We start from the raw sequence: 19,593 nt of genomic DNA on the forward strand, positions 1-19,593 counted from the left end.
GGAGATCAGGGTGTCATATTCGAACACCACTATGTCACGATGTATTCTCCCTCACCTGAGTGTGTCGGGTCGCTAGGTTCTATGTTTGCAGGTGAGCTTACTTGATCCGATCTCCTCTCGAGCTCTTCATTACGCCAAAATAACATTAATTAGCTAACTGACGATAATAATTATACTTACGAAATAATTTTTTACACGAAGATAAAAATTACGATTTAAAATGAATTTAATTCCTTTCGTCCATCCGATTCAAGGTTGAATATCCTTGAATCATCATTTGTCATTGAAAGTCTTACAATCAAATAACACTTTTAAAAGTAAGATTTTCAATAAAACTTATACTGGAATTATGTCATAATTCGTGGATATACATCAGGCTAGTTCCCAGGAAAGAGAGGTGGGTCGTAAAGACACCCTTAAATACCAAGTCTTTCCTTAGATAGAACCTTTCTATACATGTATTCCCACTTCATTACATTTTTCCGGTAGTTCATAAATCTTATTTTTTGTAAGTAAAACATTTTTACTAAAACTAACCTTTTAAAATAAGATCATTAAGCTAGACTTATCATTCTTAAAGTAAGTCAATTTAAACAAAATCAATACTTTTAAATCAATATTTTTTAAGTAAATCTTACCATTTTAAAGTAAGTTCACTTAACTAAGATTCAACATTTTTAAATCGTTTTACCATCTAAGACTTCATAACACTTTAAGTTTATAAAGTCAAGATTTTTAGGTAAATCTCATTATTTCGAGTATACTACTAAAACAAATTAATAATTAATAAAACATACACAGAAAATTCACGGTGTTACAATCCTCCCCCCCTTATAAGATTTTTGTCCTCGAAAATTAAACGTACCTCTTAAGAAAACAGATATGGGTATGAATCTTTTATGGCATCTTCGACTTCCCAAGTCGCATCTTCTCCGTTTGCTTGACTCCAAATCACCTTCACTAGGGAAATCTCCTTGCCTCGTAATGTCTTCACATTACGATCAGCAATTCTCGAGGGTATAGTTTCAAAAGTGAGATTATCCTTTAGCTGGGTTGAATCAGGTTCAATGATGTGTGACGGGTCACTAATGTACTTTCTTAGTTGAGACACATGGAAGACATTATGTAGGTTTGACAATAAAGGTGACAAGGCTATTTGGTAAGCTACTGGTACGACTTTTCTAAGGATTTGGTATGGTCCTATGAATTTTGGGGTAAGCTTACGGGCTTCAAGCACTCTTCCAACACCAGTTGTTGGAACCACCATCATGAACACATGATCTCCTTCCTCAAAATTGAGATGGTTCCTCCTTTTGTCATAATAGCTCTTCTGCCTACTCTGAGTTGTCTTCATGTTTTCTCTTATCATTCTGATCTTTTCTGTCATCTTCTGAACCATATCGGATCCTAGTATCAGATTCTCCCCTGCTTCAAACCAACATAACGGTGTTCTGCACTTTCTGTCGTAAAGAGCTTCATATGGCGTCATGCCGATGCTCGAATGGAAACTGTTATTGTAGGTGAATTCTATCAAATGAAAGTAGTCCACCCAAATTCCAGAGTGTTCCAACGCACATGCTCTCAGTAGGTCTTCCAAAAATTAAATAGTCCGTTCAGATTGGCCATCCGTCTACGGGTGGTGAGCAGAACTCATACTTAGTTTGGTTCCCAAAGCTGTTTGTAAACCATTCCAAAACTTCAAGGTGAAGCGCGGGTCTCTATCCGAGATGATATTTGTAGGAATACCATGCAATCGGACTATTTCTTTAATATACAACTCCACTAGACTCTCCAAAGAGTACTTTATGTTGATTGGTAGAAAGTGAGCCGTCTTCGTCAAACGATCCACAATTACTCAAATAGTATCATAACCCTTCCGATTTCATGGAAAACCGCTCATGAAGTCCAATGAAATGCTATCCCATTTCCATACAGGGATAACGAAAGGTTGAAGTTCTCCATCAAGTCGCTTGTGCTCAATTTTTGCTTTCTGGCACACTATGCAACGGGAGACATACTCCTCTAATCGTAAGTTCATAAAATTTACATCTTCAAACGAAGATCATAAACAATCAAACAATCACACAAAGTCACACGAGAAAGCATGTAAGGTCATGCCCAAGGCCGGATAGAAAAGAACCACTCTGATACCATGTTGTAACGCCCCAAAAATTACTCCAAACTTGAATCGCAACCAGCTTGTTTGGGTTTCTATGCAACATGGTTGCAAACTTGCCGCCATCTAATAATGTTTGTTTCTTGAAAAGATTCCAATTTTATTGAAGCAATTGAATCATATAAAGATTATATTTTGAGCCTCACCCACAATCGCATGCCCCAAAATCAATTCTGGGTCGATTTTTCTAAGCATCATAGAGTGGTTCACTTCAGTTTGATGGAGGTGGACTGGTCTAGCAATTTGTTCAATGGAATACTTCATCTTCTCTGACTCAACATCTTGCAACTGCAACAGAAAGAGGGAGCTTGGTTTCTTTCAGTGTTAGCAATAACAATTTCACAGGTCAAATTCCAATTTCTCCTTCTTTTTTGGCATTAATGACCAAGACTCCTCTTATGTGAGATTCTTGGATTATTCCCTCAATGATTTTGATCGTGCCATTCAGCCTGGACTAGGAGCATGTTCCAAGCTTGAGAAATTTAGAGTAGGCTTCAATTTTCTATCATGGAAAGTCACAAATAATATTTTTGATGTTGTTTTGTCTTACAGAAATATCAATGCCTAGAAATAAACTCATTAGAACCATTTCTGATGGCGTTTTTTGTGTTGAATATTCTAATGGTTTTGGAAATGATTGTGGAGCTTATTCTTCCCACTATTTTCCTATATGTGACATATTGGATGAGTGGTTTAAATCCTGATATGTGGTCCTTTGTGTTGAAATGTTTCTACAGATCATGTTACTCCTAAAGATGGTTTTAGTTATGCAAGCTTTGAAGCTTTGGGTCATGGTTTTACTAATGATGATTTTGATAGAATATGAAACTCATGCCATTGTTTTGGATAAGATGTTAGCTTGAGAAAATAAACCTTGTGAAGATGTCAAGGTGTGCTTATGAAGTTTGAATATAAAAAAAAGTTGCAATTCCAAATCAATTACCTTCATTTAATTAATACTCTATTTCTTACCTCTCTCAGAGACACAACATTATTATAGTGTGTTTTTATATCAATGAAGCTACATATTAGGATCGAGATTCTGATCCATTTTTCTTTATTTCATCATTAATGTTTAGTTTGCTTCTATTCATGGTGGTTAAGCTCATATATAAATTCTGCCATGGATGGTTAGCTTATCTCCATTGTGGTTAAGCAAAGATATAGCTTATGTCATGGATGGTTAAGCGTTTGATGATATAGCTTTGTCATGGATGGTTAAGCGTTTGATGATATAGCTTTGTGATGGATGGGTAAGCATTGTTATTGCTTCAAATCAATTCCAAGTTGAGAGTTTAAAATTTTCACTCTCCAGCTTAAGGGGGACTGTTGATATATATTGTATCATGTAAATAATAATGGTTGTGAAATTGTATTATTTGGTTAGTTCTAACTCGAATGATTAGCTTCTAAGAACAAAAGAGTTAGTTGAGTTTAGTTAGGTTTTTATTAGAGTAGTTAGTTTTTCATTCCTTAAATAAAGGATTCAATGTAACTTTGCATATTCAATTCAATGAAAATTTACATTCAAAGAGCAAGAAATGAATGAAAATCAAAGAGCAAGAAATGAATGTAAATTTGCATTGAATGAATATTGAATTGAATATGCAAAGTTACATTGAACCCTTTATATAAAAGGAATGAAAAACTAATTACTCTAACAAAAACTATGTAATCTCAACTAACCCTTTTATTATTAGAAGCTAATCGCTTTAGTTAAAACTAACCCAACAATACAATCTCATATATTCGCATACACTATTATTTATATGATACAATATATTTCAACATTATGGCTAATAGACATTGTCTAAAGTATTAGTTGATTGTGTGAAGTCGATATTTTATTAGACTTTGTGAATTACATACGCTAATTAACATTGTATTACTATCTTCAAAACAATTTAAAATTTGGAAACCTACATGACTACTGTCTTCAATTATTGCTTCTTCAATTTCCAGATTATAAACTGTTGAGTCTTATGTTGAGAGTCATATCTTTAATAATAAATAAGGTCTGAATAATATGTGGTAGCCTACCTATTAGTTCACCTCTGCCAAAAATGACCTTAACATTTTTATCTTACTATAATATCATTCTTAATTTTTGTCTGGCATAATGTTTTTCTTCGTGGTGGCTTAATGTTTTCATAAGTTAGTATTTGTTGTATTAATACCGATATCACGCCCATTCGAGCTGGTAAGGGATTTGAATAACTCAAAACTCATGTGGAAGATAGTTGTTACAATTACAAAAATTTGGTGTTCAACTTCCACCTAAATCCGAATATCTCGAAATGATATTGATGGACTGCAAGGTAATATTACATAAAAAAATTATTTGTTACAATTTCAATTACAAACCAACTCTGTTTTTAGGGATACAAGATCCAAGTATCTATTAAAAAGGATGAATTCAATCAATGGAAAGATCATTTGATTGAAAATAACACATATGTCATGCATATTTCAATGTGTTCCACAATGATCTTCAATTTAAGGCATGCAATCATGCCTATAGATTGCAATTTACTGCTGGTACAACTCTAATAGAAAAAGAGTTTCCCGATATTCCGCAATTTGAATATGTTTTTAAAAAGTTTGCTGAAATACTTGTTGGGGACTTTCATAGAGATTTGTTAGTAGGTAACTTTTTATTTATAAAATATATATTTATCAAATTCATCTAATTTTTAGTTTATTTATATTGTATTAAGACTTAATTTTTATCAATTTGTAGACATTATTGTTGTTGTTGATAAAATGGTTTTCTCTCAGACACAAGCTTCTTTAAAGAATGTTATTTTCAATGTCAAAGATTCTAGGTAATTGTAACTTGATTTTATTCTTTATTCTTACTAATTAACTTATTTTATCTCACAAGTTGTTGACTTTTTGTTGTAATCATTGGTGATATTATCACATGTACTCTCTAGGAATCCCATGCCATGAAATTTTTTAACTGTTACAACAACTTCACAATTGGTGAGCCCATGATTGATTTGTTGACACATGCCAGAGTTAACAAAGGACATGGTATTTTTTATCCTTCTACAATTACACTATCCTGATTATTGAATTATGAATTTTACTTTGATATTGAATGTTTTGTAGGTAAGTATCCACCGACTGTGAGCAATTCATGGTGTGGATCGAAAATATTGATTGATGATGAAATTCCTGGTTATTAGAAATACAAGGATAAGTACATTATGTACAAGTCTCATATTCTATTATTTTTCATCTATTTTTATGTCTTTTCTATTAGCTTATTACATTTTTGTTTCTTCATTAAATTCATATTTTTTTTCGGTACTTTTTTGTATTTTTGCAACTTTAAGTTTGTCATGTGACTCATTGAGCCAAGGTAACAACCAATTGTCTCAATATTCTAATTTATATGATGATGATCGATTCATGTACAAGCTGAGGTGAAGACTCTTTCTAAAATATATGCCTTAACATCAGCTGAGGTATATTTATGTTGTGTTTACATTTTTTCTATGAGTTATGTCCTTACCCAATTTTGTTCATGTTCATGAAATAACTTCTGCTACTATTGGCACAACTACAATGTTTATTGTGGGGAAATAAGGGTGGTATTATGATGGTTGTTCAAATTGCACTAAGAAGGTTGATGTTAAGGACGGTCCATTCACGTGCAAGTGTGGAACATATAACTTGAGTTCTACCCCAAGGTAAAACAATTTCATTATATAGTTTACATTTAAAAATGCAGACTTTTTAATTTCCTTGCTTATTTTCAATATGAATTTTTTTAAGGTACAAATTGGACATTAAGGTCATTCATGAGAATGAAAGTGGAAGGTTTGTGTTTTGGGATCATCAATGTGTTGATATCATTGGAGTATCTGCTTTCGAGCTTAGAAATCAAATGGTTGCAGTACGTATTTTTCCATATATACATTATGTAGATTGATATCACATCAGTACAGAATATACACAATGCTAAATGTAGGCATATTTATTAAAATAGTTTATAATTTTTTCTATTTTTATATGTAGGAAGGTGAGTATGATCCAAAGGCATTCCCTCTAATACTTGACATGTTGCTTGCAAGGATAATGGCATTTAGAGTCAAAGTCCAACCATCTTGCCACCAATCTTTTGTGATAAGGCTATTTGAAAGTTTGGTCTTGATCAAGGCCATTGTTGATCACTTTAGAACATTGGAGATACATATTGTGAGTTAATGATATTTGTGTTTTATCCATTTTTTAATCTATTTTTATTTCTAATATAATGTAAGTTAATTTTTACATATTTTTAACAAGGGTTCAACTTCTGAGGAACTTAATGGAAAGTGTCATCTCAATGACATGTCTCAATATGAATTTATGACTCATATCCATAATTGATAACAATGTTTAAGATGCAAAGGTAATTCTTGTAATAACTATGATTTATTGATTTTTTTTTTCAACTTGCATGGTTAGTCTGTATCTATCATTGCTGATCATGATCTAGACAACATTCAATTACTAACTCTAGCCAAGAGAATGTTTGTTGACTTAGATTTGGACCTGCCACAAAGCCTCATCTTTAAATCCACTCAATGGTCATCTTCGAATGTGGCAAAACATATCAAGACCGAGTGACTAATAGAAGCTTGATAAATTATGTATAACCTTTCGAGAACTATATTTTGATACATCATAGTTTGATGTATATTTTGTGAACTCATCCTTAACTACCCATAGACTGTGACTGACCAAGTTTGAAACAATACTCGCCCATATAAATTATATGACTATATTTTGCTATTAATATCTGATCATTGATAAGTACAGAACACAAAAGTATCATCTGACTGACCTCATGTTTCATAAATTTGCTTATTTACCTCTTCACTACATTTCAGTACTTTTAAAACTAACATAATTTGCTAATCACATTAAGGTAATTGTTTCTATCGTTTCATAATTTCAACAAATACAATAACCATAACATCTGAAACAATGATGTTTTATTATTTGAACACATTATGTTATATATTTATATGTTCAGTAATAGACATAAATTATTGCATAGGTAGATAGAACATGGTAATTTTCTAATACATAGAATTTTCAAGTGGTGCATGATATACCATAGAGTATGTCATATACATTTTTTAAATGGATCGTGACAAATGCTAATGATCATTGTTTAATATCGATGATACTATGACCTTAAATGAAAATATAGTCATGAACACATATAATTACTTTTTTCATCTATTTATTAATTTATTTTCATGTCCATTTTATATCATTAATTTCAAATGTTAATAAAATTTAATCATTTTACAATTTTAGATGATGGCATCAATGAAGGCAATAACAAATTTCTCTCTATTTCCATGTGATTTCCTTAAACATTAACGTGTAAAAACAGAGATAACTTCATTTTATGCAACATGATTTTAAAAAATATAATAACATTAAATATGTTTATTTCTCTTACACATTAACATGTTAGGTTATAAACTATAGGTCTAATCGCATAAACGTATTTCACCATTGTAGGTTACAAATATCATATCAATTTATAGATATTAAACAAATAATTGAGCTTTAACATAATAAACTCTATATTTATTCAAATTATTTTTTTGCATATTAATCACCATTCTCTGAATGACAAACTATCTCTCCAACACTACTTTTTGGCTATTCAGATTTGATTTTCCTATGCAATATGCAATTTTATATAACATAACATACTGGATTGATTTTAATTAACTTTTTATACTTTTAAATTTGCAGGTGAGTTGACATACTATTTTCAACATTACATTGGAAAACATTGGAAAACACAATGGTGACATCATGAGGCAGAAAGCATGTATGTAGTATGTTACAAGAAAAGGTAAAACTTGAAAAAAGATAAAAAAGTATGTCAACTCACCAGATAAAGAGTGAGAAATAAAGATAACAAAAAGTCACTTCGCCTCTTTGCTTTTTCGTAACTCATCTCTCCTCCTCTCTTAATAACTCAAACCGTTCTGCCAATCCCTTTCAATCCAACTTAGGTTTTCAAAAAAACCTTACTCTCTCAACATACTCTTTCTTATCCATGCTTCTTAAAGTTCTGAGGTAAGATGCAATGTTCTTTAGCATCATCATTGTTTTCTTTTACAAAAGTAGGGGAAATAAATTTAGGACTTTATTTTTCTTCCTTTTTTGTTTTCCTACTCGAAATAGTTCTTCTTCAGTTAAACCTTCTTCCTTTGAATTATGTTCTTAATAACTACATTTGTGCCCGTAAGGTAATGCTTATGTTACTTTATATAAGGTCTCTCCCAAAATATATATATATGTTGATGTTTACAATAAAGTAATATATATTTTAAACTATATGAGTATCTAATCTTAGTTATATATGTTGTAGTGTCAAAAACTTTAGTTCAACATTGTTACTTTTTTAATCTTAATTATATATGTTGTTGTTACTTATTTTATTAAACATCATGTTATCTAAACATTGTTACTTGTTTAACTTTCCTCCTTTGACATGTTTAATTTCATTTTTTTAAAAACATATATAATTCTGATATGTTGTTTCAATTATATTTTGTAAATTCTGGAATGGTATTTATGATTTTGATATTTCGGAATGTAGTTTGATGTTCTTCATTTATTGTTCAAATTATTTTTGTATTCAGTTAGAGATTAATTAGATTATTGAATATACTATAATTTATGTTTCATTCTTAATAATATTTATTCTATGATCTATTCCTTGATCAGATTATTAAAGCAGACATATTATGGACTGTCCTATTATGATCTCTTCCTCCGTTTGCTTTGTTCATCTAGTACCAACTTTAAAATTATCGTGTAACATGTTAGAGACTATTATGCGGAAATTGTTTAGAAGAATTGCATATGTATGAATTTAAATTTTATGGACAATTATATGGATACAACTAAGTCTTACTTTTAATGATCACTTTGTATAATATAATTACTAAGTAATAACATAATTTTTTATATGAAATCTGTATCTGCAACAATAAATAAACTGATGGGTGATTCATATTTTATGGCTTGGTAATCTTTTAAATATAAATCTACCATTTCTGTACTCATAAATACACCATCAATTGATAAAGTGAACTAAAAAGGTGAAATCAAAGTTAGCACTAAGCATTAAAGGGAATGTATTCCACCTGAAACAACAATAAAATGTTTGTTGGCTATCAGTTTCATTCTTTATTTATTATTGTTTAATTATTTAAGTTATAAATTAATCTTACAATTGGATGTATACATTGTGCATAAAATATGACTTGATTTTCTAAATGCATATCTATTTCTTTTGATATCAAATTGATACAAATAATCCAAACATTTGTTCTTCAATAGCAAGAAGTAAAAGAAAGTTTGTTTTGAAGGATAAAGGTTTAAATTATTCAAGATCAAAACAACAATCACGTTCATCGGTGCAATCCCAACAATAAAGTTCTACACTGATGCAACTGAGTAGAACCCTTTTTCACATGTAGATTTAAATTCTGCAAACTTCAAAGAGAGTTACAGTTTATTCAATATGAATGTATGTTCAACTTCGACATCTCGAACCCAACCATCAGAAATCCATGACCAATCTAGGAAAAAGAGATTTGTCAATCAAGAATCTATAGGCATAAATATTATGAATAGATATGGGAACATTTATGATCTTCAAAACTTGAACAGCATGGCACCAGTAAAAGAAAATATGTTTCCTTTTTCATCAACGCGAAGTTATAGTCACCAATTCATAGATCATACAAATGAAGATGGTGTCAATTCTGAAATTGACATACAAGGTATTGATTCAATATTTTAGCTTATTGTTAGTCATTTAATAAGCCAATTTAATGTTTCTTTTTAACACTGCTATCTTTTATTCTTTATATTTAGACAATGTTAATATTGAATACTCTTCGAAAGATGAAGATCAATTCGATAATTCTCATACGACCTCAATGTTTCAAAAACATCAAGGTTATTTACTATACATTTTAAATTTTAATTTATAGTACACCAAGATAGCCACTAACATTAAAATTGTTTGTTTAGGTTATTTCGATATTGGTGATCCTGTTATTGAATATGATCATTGTGGAGCATGGATGTGATATGAAGAGCGAAAGCATAAACATAGAAACACTACAACACCCAAATATGAATTTTGCTATGGTGATGGTAAAGTACAAATACCCTAATTGAAAACACATCCTCCAATCCTTCAACGTATCCTTTTTTATTTGCACTCTTGTGATAGTCTAAATTATCAAAACAATATTTGCTTATACAACATGATGTTTGCCTTTGTTGTGCAATGAATCATATCTCTATATAACAACAATACAAGTTATGGGTTTGGTCTGATGTAAAGGGGTTGGGGTAGAGGGCTATATATTTATGTTACGTAAACCTAATGTAACAAGGAGAAGAATAGTCAAACACTAATCCTAATTCTCTAATAATACATAATGGTAGCCTCTCAACGCTCCTTGGGACGTAGGCATAATTAGTCGAACCTCGTTACCATATCCTTGTGTTATTTTATTTTCTCTACTCTTTTACTATTTTATTGCTCGCTTGATCCCAAAAATTGGTACCATATGGCTCTTAACACAGGTGCCAAATTTAAGATGGGGAAGTTCGATGGAACTGGTAATTTCAGATTTTGGCAAAGGAGGGTTAAGGATGTGTTGGCTCAACAAGGTCTATCAAAGGCATTGCGTGAGAATAAACTAGATAGTATGGATCAACTAGATTGGGAAGAGTTGAAGGAGAAGGCTGCGAGAACCATACGACTCTATCTATCAGATGAGGTGATGTATCATGTTATGGATTTGACGTCACCAACACAGGTATGGGAGACAGTAGAGAAGCGGATCATGTCCAAGTCTCTATCAAATAAGTTGTATTTGAAATAGAGACTTTATAGCCTAAAGATGCAGGAGGGTGCTGATTTGAAACAATATCTTAACAATTTTAATCAAGTGATCAGTGACTTACAGAGACTTGATGTGAAGGTTGATGATGAGGACCAAGCAATAATATTATTGTGTTCTATGCCAAATTCCCATGAACACTTGGTGACAACATTGACGTACGAGAAAGACTCAATCAAACTGGATGAGATCACATCTACACTTCTGTCCCACACTCAAAGAAGACAAAATGTAGGGGAAGGGTCTCAGGGTGATGGTCTGTATGTGAAAGGAAGCCAATCGCGTGGGAGGAGACAAGGTAGAGGAGGTCCTGCCAAAAGGAAAAGACCAAATTCTAGGGGTAGAACACCAGTAGAGTGATAAAAGTACAAATAGACTAAGCAATACAAAAAGGTTTGTCCCAATAAATGGAATCCTAGCAAGCCGGTGGGGAAAGATGGAGTATCTACATATGCAAATGTTGCATCGAAAGATGACTCTGGTTATAACAATGAAGTTGATCTACTATATGTATAATCAAATCATAGTGCAGACAAGTGGATACTTGACACTGGTTGTTCCCACCACATGACGACAAAACAAATACTGGTTCATCATATACAGGGCATGCAATTTTGGTTTCGTGTATCTCAAAAATAATAAAGCATGTGGAATTATTGGCATGGGAGAAATGAGAATTTAAGATGGATGATGGTGTAGTGAAGACATTATGTGAGTTTAGCCACATACCAGATTTGAAGAAGAATTTGATTTCTTTGGGGACATTGTAGGCCAAAGAATTTAGCTATAGAGCTCATAGGGACAGTGATATTCTTCGAGTATGCAAAGGTGTTCTGACTGTGATAAAGGGTAAGAGGATTGTTGGGAGCACTTGCAAGCAATTAGGGAGAACAGTTGTAGGTGGAGTTGTTGGAGTGACTGAAGAGATTTCAGTAGATTCAGACCATGATGCTACAAAATTATAGCACATGTGTTTGGGTCATATTAGTATGTGTGGCATGCCAGAACTATGCAAAAGGGGACTGTTGAGGGGAGTCGGCAAATGCAAGCTAGATTTATGCAAGTAGTATGTGCTTGGGAAACTAACACGAGTTAGTTTCAAGGTTGGCCAACACAGGACTCGGGGCATTCTAGACTATGTCCACATTGATGTATGGGGACCCACTCAGGAACCATCCCTAGGAGGTTCTAGGTATTTTTTACCTTTGTTGGTGACTTTTCTTGCAAGGTCTGGGTATATTTTCTGAAGCATAACTTAGAAGTCTTTGCCGAGTTCAAGGTTTGAAGGCAGAGTTAGAGAACCAGACTGGTAGAAAAATCAAATACTTGAGGTCAGACAAGGGTATGGAGTACAAAGACTCACAATTTCATAAATTCTATGAGGAACATGGCATTCATAGGCACTTTTCAGTGAAAACGACTCTTCAGCATAATGGTGTTGTAGAGAAGATGATTTGAACTCTTACTAAGACGGCCAGATGTATGAAACTGAATGTTGGAGTTTCCAAAGGATTTTGGGCAGAGGCACTTATTATGGCATGCTATGTCATCAATAGATCACCGTGAGCTGCATTGGATGGTAAAGTTGCTGAAGAAGTATGGACAAGTAACCAATTCAATTAAATATGTTACGCATATTTGGTTGTCCTGCTTATGTACATGCACCTAGTGATGAACGATCTAAACTTGATCCCAAGTCAAAGAGGTGTATCGTCATTGGATATACCAAAGGTGTGAAGTGGTTCATGTTCGGGATCTAATTTCTAGAAAAGTGGGGTTGAGTAGAGATGTAGTGTTTGATGTAGATTTCATGTTGAAACAGACAGTTTTGACAGTGGTGCCCATTCCAAGTGGATAGGCTTTAGGATCAAATATGATTCCAGTGAGCAATAAAACGGTTCAGGTAAATAAAGGCAAGAAATCATGCACTAATTCAAGTCAAGAACATGATGATTCTTAGGCGGTGAGTTCAAATGTGCAGGAGTATCTACTTGCTAGACGCAGGAATAGGTGTCCTATCAAACCTCTAGAGAGATATGACTTTGAGGATATGGCTTCAGTTGCTCTCTATATCAGTTCAAGAGATCCATGTAGCTTTCAAGAGGCTATAAACAGTCATGAGAAAGAACAATGGACGTGTGTCATGACAGAGGAGATAGAGTCTCTACATAAGAACCAAATTTGGGAGCTTGTCCCATTGCCCCTGGACAAGTGTGTAGTTGGGTGCAAGCGGGTGTACAAGAGGAAGCCAACAATATCAGAAAATAAGGGGAAAAGTTCAAGACTCGTCTTGTAGCAAAATGGTATTCACAGAAGAAAGGAATCGACTACAATGAGATTTTCTCGGCAGTGGTGAGACACACTTCTATCAAGGTAGTGCTTGCCTTGGTAGCCAGTCGGGATATGCACTTAGAATAGATGGATGTGAAGACTGTCTTTCTCCATGGTGAATTAGAGGAGGAAATTTACATGACACAACTAGAAGGGTTCAGCACAGCTGAGCAGAGTCACTTGGTTTGCAAGTTGAAGAAGTCTCTATATAGGTTGAAGCGGTCTCCCAGATAGTGGTACAAGCATTTTGACACTTATATATTGAGTCTTGGTTACAAGCAATAAGTATGATTATTGTGTTTATGTAAGAAGCCTTGATGATGGTTCTTTTATTTTTCTACTACTTTATGTTGATGATATGTTGATTTTTGCTAATCATTTGAGCGGTGACAATAAGCTGAAAGTCATGCTAGGTAAGGAGTTTGACATGAAAGACTTAGGGGTTGCTAGGAAGATTCTTGGGATGGAGATTCACAGGGATATGGGAGCTAGAAAACTATGGCTCTCCCAGCAAACCTATGTTGAAAATATCTTAGAGAAATTTGATATGAGCAATGCTAAAGTAGTGAGAACTCCATTGGAAAGTCACTTCAAGCTTTTCGTATATCAATGTCCAAAGACAGATGAAGAGAATAAGTACATGTCAAAGGTTCCATATGATAGTGCAGTGAGTTTCTTGATGTATGATATGGTTAGTACTAGACCGGACTTGGCACAAGTAGTTAGTCAAGTATGCAAGTACATGTCGAAACTAGGGAAGCAGCATTGGGAAGCAGTCAAATGAATTTTCAGATATTTGAAGGGTAGTACAGGTATCGGTATCATGTTTGGCAGTGAATAGATTATGTTGATTCGGATAATGCAGGAGACTTGGATGATAGAAGGTCCACAATGGAGTATCTCTTCACCCTTGCAGGTGGACCAATTATGTGGAGATCATCCGTTTAGTTTGTTGTTGCTATATCCATTACTGAAGTAGAGTACATGGCCGATGGTGAAGCTTCTAAGAAAGCCTTGTGGCTTATGGGGCTGGTAAATGAGTTAGGCATTGAGCAAGGTGGTGTTCCGCTGCATTGTGATGGTTAGAGTGCTATTTTCTTTACAAAGAACCATGTGTATCATGCTAGGACCAAACATGTTGATGTGAGATTTCCCAAGATCAGGAAGTGGGTAGCTTGTGGGCATATATTATTGCTGAAGGTTCACACTTCAGAAAATGCAGCTGATATATTAACCAAGCTAGTTACCATGGACAAGTTCAGGCATTGCCTGAGCTTGCTGAATATTCACTAATGCTAGACTATGGAGTGCCCTTAACCCAATGGTGGAAGATAGATATTTATGATATTTGCCAAGTTGGGGATTGTTTTGCAATGGCTCATATATCTAGATAACAACAATACAAGTTATGGGTTTGGGCTGATGTAAAGGGGTTTGAGTATAGGGCTATATATTTATGTTATGTAAACATAATGTAACAAAGAGAAGAATAGTCAAACACTAATCCTAATTACCTAATAATACATAGTGGTAGTCTCTCAACGCTCTTGGGGGACATAGGCACAATTGGCCGAACCTCGTTACCAAATCCTTGTGTTATTCTCTTTTCTCTATACTCTTTTACTATTTGATTGTTTGCTCGTTCACAATAGCCTTCACATCTACGGGTGAAAATTTTGATAGATCTATCAATAATGGTAGAGGTCATCCAACTATTAGGATATAAGGAGAACTATATCATCATATTGGTAGCATGTTGTTGATGCTTGGACAATGCCCAAAGTTTGCGCAACTTTACATTTATGATATAGAACATGAAATTCAAACAGAACGGAAGGAATAAGGTAGATAATAATATTAATATGGATGATAATGTCATATTTTTTCTATTCATAACAATCTTATTAATTTATTGTTCAACTGATGAATATAGGAACAACAAGGTTGATTCCCAAGTAGTTTTCCAATTATCACAAATGTTGGATGAAAATAATGTCCATGCAAAGTCCTTCAGAATGGAAAGGGAAAGTTTTAAAGATGGTGTAATTCCTAATTTGAAATTGAAGCTCATTTTCGAAAGGAGTTCTGATGGTAGAGTAAATAACTTATCAATTGTTTCTGAAGTGGCTTCTTTAATAATTTGAGATATTGATTCAACATCACAAAGAGATATTATTATGGAGACACAAACTGGTCATTTAAAGAGAATTGATGAATTGCATGCAAATTATTTAGCTTTTCAATATCAATTGTTGTTTCCATTTGGGGAGGATGGTTACAGGCATGATGTTTGTCACATGGCTAAAGCTGATTCTCCAAATCGGAAACGAAATCGTCTAATAGTGATAGAATGGATATCGTTTAGATTGCAAACAAGGAAGAATAAGGCTCAAATTTTGTTGAGGTCAAGAATGTTATTTCATCAATTTTTAGTTGATGCTTATACTATGGTGGAGTCTAAACGACTATCTTTTATCAAAAGAAATAAGTCAAAGTTAAGGGTTGATAAATACATAAATTTGAATCAGTCTCAAACAAATGACCAAAGTGAAGAATCAAATATTGGAAAAAGAGTCATATTACCTTCAACAATTGTTGGTAGTCGTAGGTACATGGATCAATTATACTTTGATCGGATGATCATTTGTAGTTCATTGGGATTTCCTAATTGTTTATAACAATGACATGTAATCCTAATTGGCCTAAAATTGTAAGATTTCTTAGTCCTTTGGGTTTGAAGTTGAATGGTAGGCCATATATAATTTCAAGAGTGTTCAAAATAAAGTTTGAATAGTTGCTTCAAGATATAAAGAAAAGGCATGTGTTGGGTAGAGTAAGTGTGTGTAAGTATATATTTCAAAATATATTTACCTTTATCTCATATATGTTACTATATAAATAATTTTGGATACTTAATATTCCTTTATGATTTAATGTTTCAGATGTGTACACCATTGAATTTCAGAAGAGAGGTTTACCATATATGCACTTGCTTATTTTTTTGCATCCTTCTAACAAATATCCATCTCCAAATGACATTGACATACTTATCTATGTTGAATTCCAAATCAGAATAATGATCTTGAATTGTACAACTTGGTGAAGTCGCATATGATTCATGGTCCATGTGGTTCTTGCAATATGGCTTCTCCCTGTATTAAAGATGGTAAGTGTTCTCGGTATTTTCCAAAACAATTTCAACAGTTTGCAATTGTTTATGATGAGGGAGATCATGTTTATATGGGAAGAGATAATGGAAACATTGTTGAAAAAATGGCATCTCTCTTGACAATCGATATGTTGTCCCTTACAACCCGCAAATATTAATTAAGTACGAAGCTCATATTAATATGGAGTGTTGTAACCAAAGTACCTCAGGTAAGTACTTATTCAAGCATATAATCAAAGGGTATGATAGGATCACGACTGTTATTGAACCAATATATGATGGTGCATCACATACTCCTGATAAAATTGATGAAGTTAACCAATATCTTGATTGTAGATTTGTACCACCAACATAAGCATGTTGGAGAATTTTAAAATTTCCAATTCATGGGAGACAACCAACAGTTGAATGATATACTTTCATCTTCCAGAAGAACAACCTGTTTACATTAATGATCATGAGGATATTGACAATATTCTTTTAAGACCAATCGTATCACAATCTATGTTTACATTTTGGGTGGAAGCTAATAAAAAATATCCCTAAGGTAGAACTTTGTATTATGCTCAATATGTGTCAAAAATTGTTTATGTGAAGAAAACTAGGTCTTGGAAGCCAAGAAAATCAGGTTATACAATTGGAAGATTAATTTGGATTTCTCCATGCACCGGTGAGCTATACTATCTTAGAATGATGTTGACAGTTGTTAAAGGACCAACATGTTATGAAGATATTAGAACTGTTTCAAATATTTGGTATGAAACATTCAGGGATGCATGCTTTGCTTGTGGCTTACTTAAGCATGATAGAGAATACATCGAAGCTATAAGAGAAGCAAATGATTGGGATTATGGTTTCTACTTGAGAAAATTATTTGTCACAATGCTTTTATCGACATCTATGAATAGGCCAAATCATGTTTGGGAGAACACGTGGTAATGGTTATCTAATGAAAATATTTACATTCAAAGAAATATCTCCAATAATCAAGGTATCTAACAATTATATTACATTGTATTATTAAAATTTTATTTTATTTAAATATATTATATCATATAACAAATTTTATGTCTTATAGGGTTGGTGCTTATGGATGAACAACTACAAAATCTAACTTTATTGGAGATTCAAAAACTACTTGAAGAAAACCGAAGGAGTTTGAAAGACTATCTTTCAATGTCATGCCCAAATGGGTACATATTCAGTCAATTAGGCAATACACTAATATATCAACAGCTTAATTATGATACAGATGAATTAAAGAGAAATTTTCATACTCTTTTCAACTCTTTCACACATACTTCGATTTTCTTAAAAATTTCTTTATTTAATGTTAGTCCTAATTAATCTGTTTCTAATAATAAGAGTGTTAACATATTCATTTTATATTATGCAGAAGAACAATATAAGATATTCTAGACTATAATGCAAGTTGTTAACTATCAAGAGAGTCGCATGTTTTTTCTATATGGTTATGGAGGAACTGGAAAATTGCACATGTGGCAAACTCTAATATATGCATTGAGATCTCAAAAGCATATTGTATTGATTGTGGCTATAAGTGATATAGCTTATTTACTATTACCTAGGGGTAGGACAACACATTCTAAATAAAAAATTTCAGTACCAACTTTTGACAACTTTGTTTGCAACATCATTAAGGGACTGAACTTGCAGAATTATTAAAACAAACAAAGTTAATTATATGGGATGAATCTCCAATGACACATAATTTTTTATTCTAATCACTTGATAAAAGTCTTTGCGACATCATGGAAACAACAAATGGCACAATTTTGTTTGGAAGAAAGGTTGTAGTTTTTGGAGGTGATTTTAATATTATCAGTGGTTCCAAGAGGTTGTCGTTCAGATATGGTACGTACAATAATTAATGCATCTTATCTTTGGCATCAGTGTATAGTTTTAACCCTTACAAAGAACATGCGTTTACAAAATCATGACAATGAATCAAATATCAAGCAATTCTCTAAGTGGATACTAAAGATGGGAAATAAAAAATTATCTAAGCCTAATGATGGTTATGCTGAAATTGATATCCTAGAAGAACTTCTTATTGTAGATTATGATAACTCAATTGATGTGATAATCACTAGCACCTACCCAAACTTACAAGACCATTACAAGGATGAACAATTTCTTCAATGTAGAGCAATACTTGTATTAACAAACGAGATTGTTGATCAAATCAATAAATATGTTATGATGAAAATTCCATGTAAACTATATTCAATTTTATTTAACATACACATTATATTAAATGTATTACATTTATTATATTTATATTAATAACTATTCTAATGTATACTAATAGACGATGAAAAAGAATATTGAGTTCAAATGAAGTTGATATGTCTGATGCTAATGACAATGAAGCATTCAACATATTAACTCTTGAATTTCTAAATTCAATTTCAACATCGGGTCTTCTATATCATAAGATCAAGTTGAAAGTAGGCACCCTGATTATGTTATTAAGGAATTTAGATCAATCTGAAGGGTTATGTAACGGTACAAGGTTGGTGGATACGAAGATGGCTAATCATGTACAAGAGTGTCGCGCCCCGAATTTTGGCTGCACGCTTTGTTTAGAGTCGCCACTACATTTTATGGTTAAAAATGTAGAAAAATATTTTAAGCCAAATTACCTTGGGCTTTTCGATTTTTGATATTCAGGTTCGGGAGTCGGTTACAAGGTAGGAAAGGTATTAGCACCCTACCCGCACGCCTTAGGCAATACCCTTCATTAAAATATATGACTTTATTATTATTATTGTTTATTATTAAATTATCTGGTTAATTAGTTAATTATTAAAAGGAAAAAATTATATATTTTTATTATTGTGTCTGACAAGATTGACCTTGGTCCTACATATCTTTATTAAGGGAATCAAGGCTTACATAGTTCTTTGGTAGAAAAACTTTTGTTGATTGAGTTTTCTAAT

General features: G+C 32.8%; 1 long non-coding RNA gene across 3 annotated transcripts; it reads left to right on the plus strand.

Annotated features, from left to right (window-relative positions):
* On the plus strand, window positions 3,386-6,519 carry LOC109359593. 3 transcript variants are annotated; one of them, XR_002109084.1, is made up of 4 exons: window positions 3,386-5,001; window positions 5,113-5,874; window positions 5,960-6,080; window positions 6,203-6,512. It is a non-coding gene; the product is annotated as an uncharacterized LOC109359593 (long non-coding RNA). The 3 variants fall into 3 exon arrangements; XR_002109083.1 differs by having other exon boundaries at window positions 3,386-5,212; window positions 5,291-5,874; window positions 6,203-6,509; XR_002109082.1 differs by having other exon boundaries at window positions 3,386-5,874; window positions 6,203-6,519.

The sequence above is a fragment of the Lupinus angustifolius genome, chromosome LG11, assembly GCF_001865875.1.
Source record: "Lupinus angustifolius cultivar Tanjil chromosome LG11, LupAngTanjil_v1.0, whole genome shotgun sequence".
NCBI classification, from domain to species: Eukaryota; Viridiplantae; Streptophyta; class Magnoliopsida; order Fabales; family Fabaceae; genus Lupinus; species Lupinus angustifolius.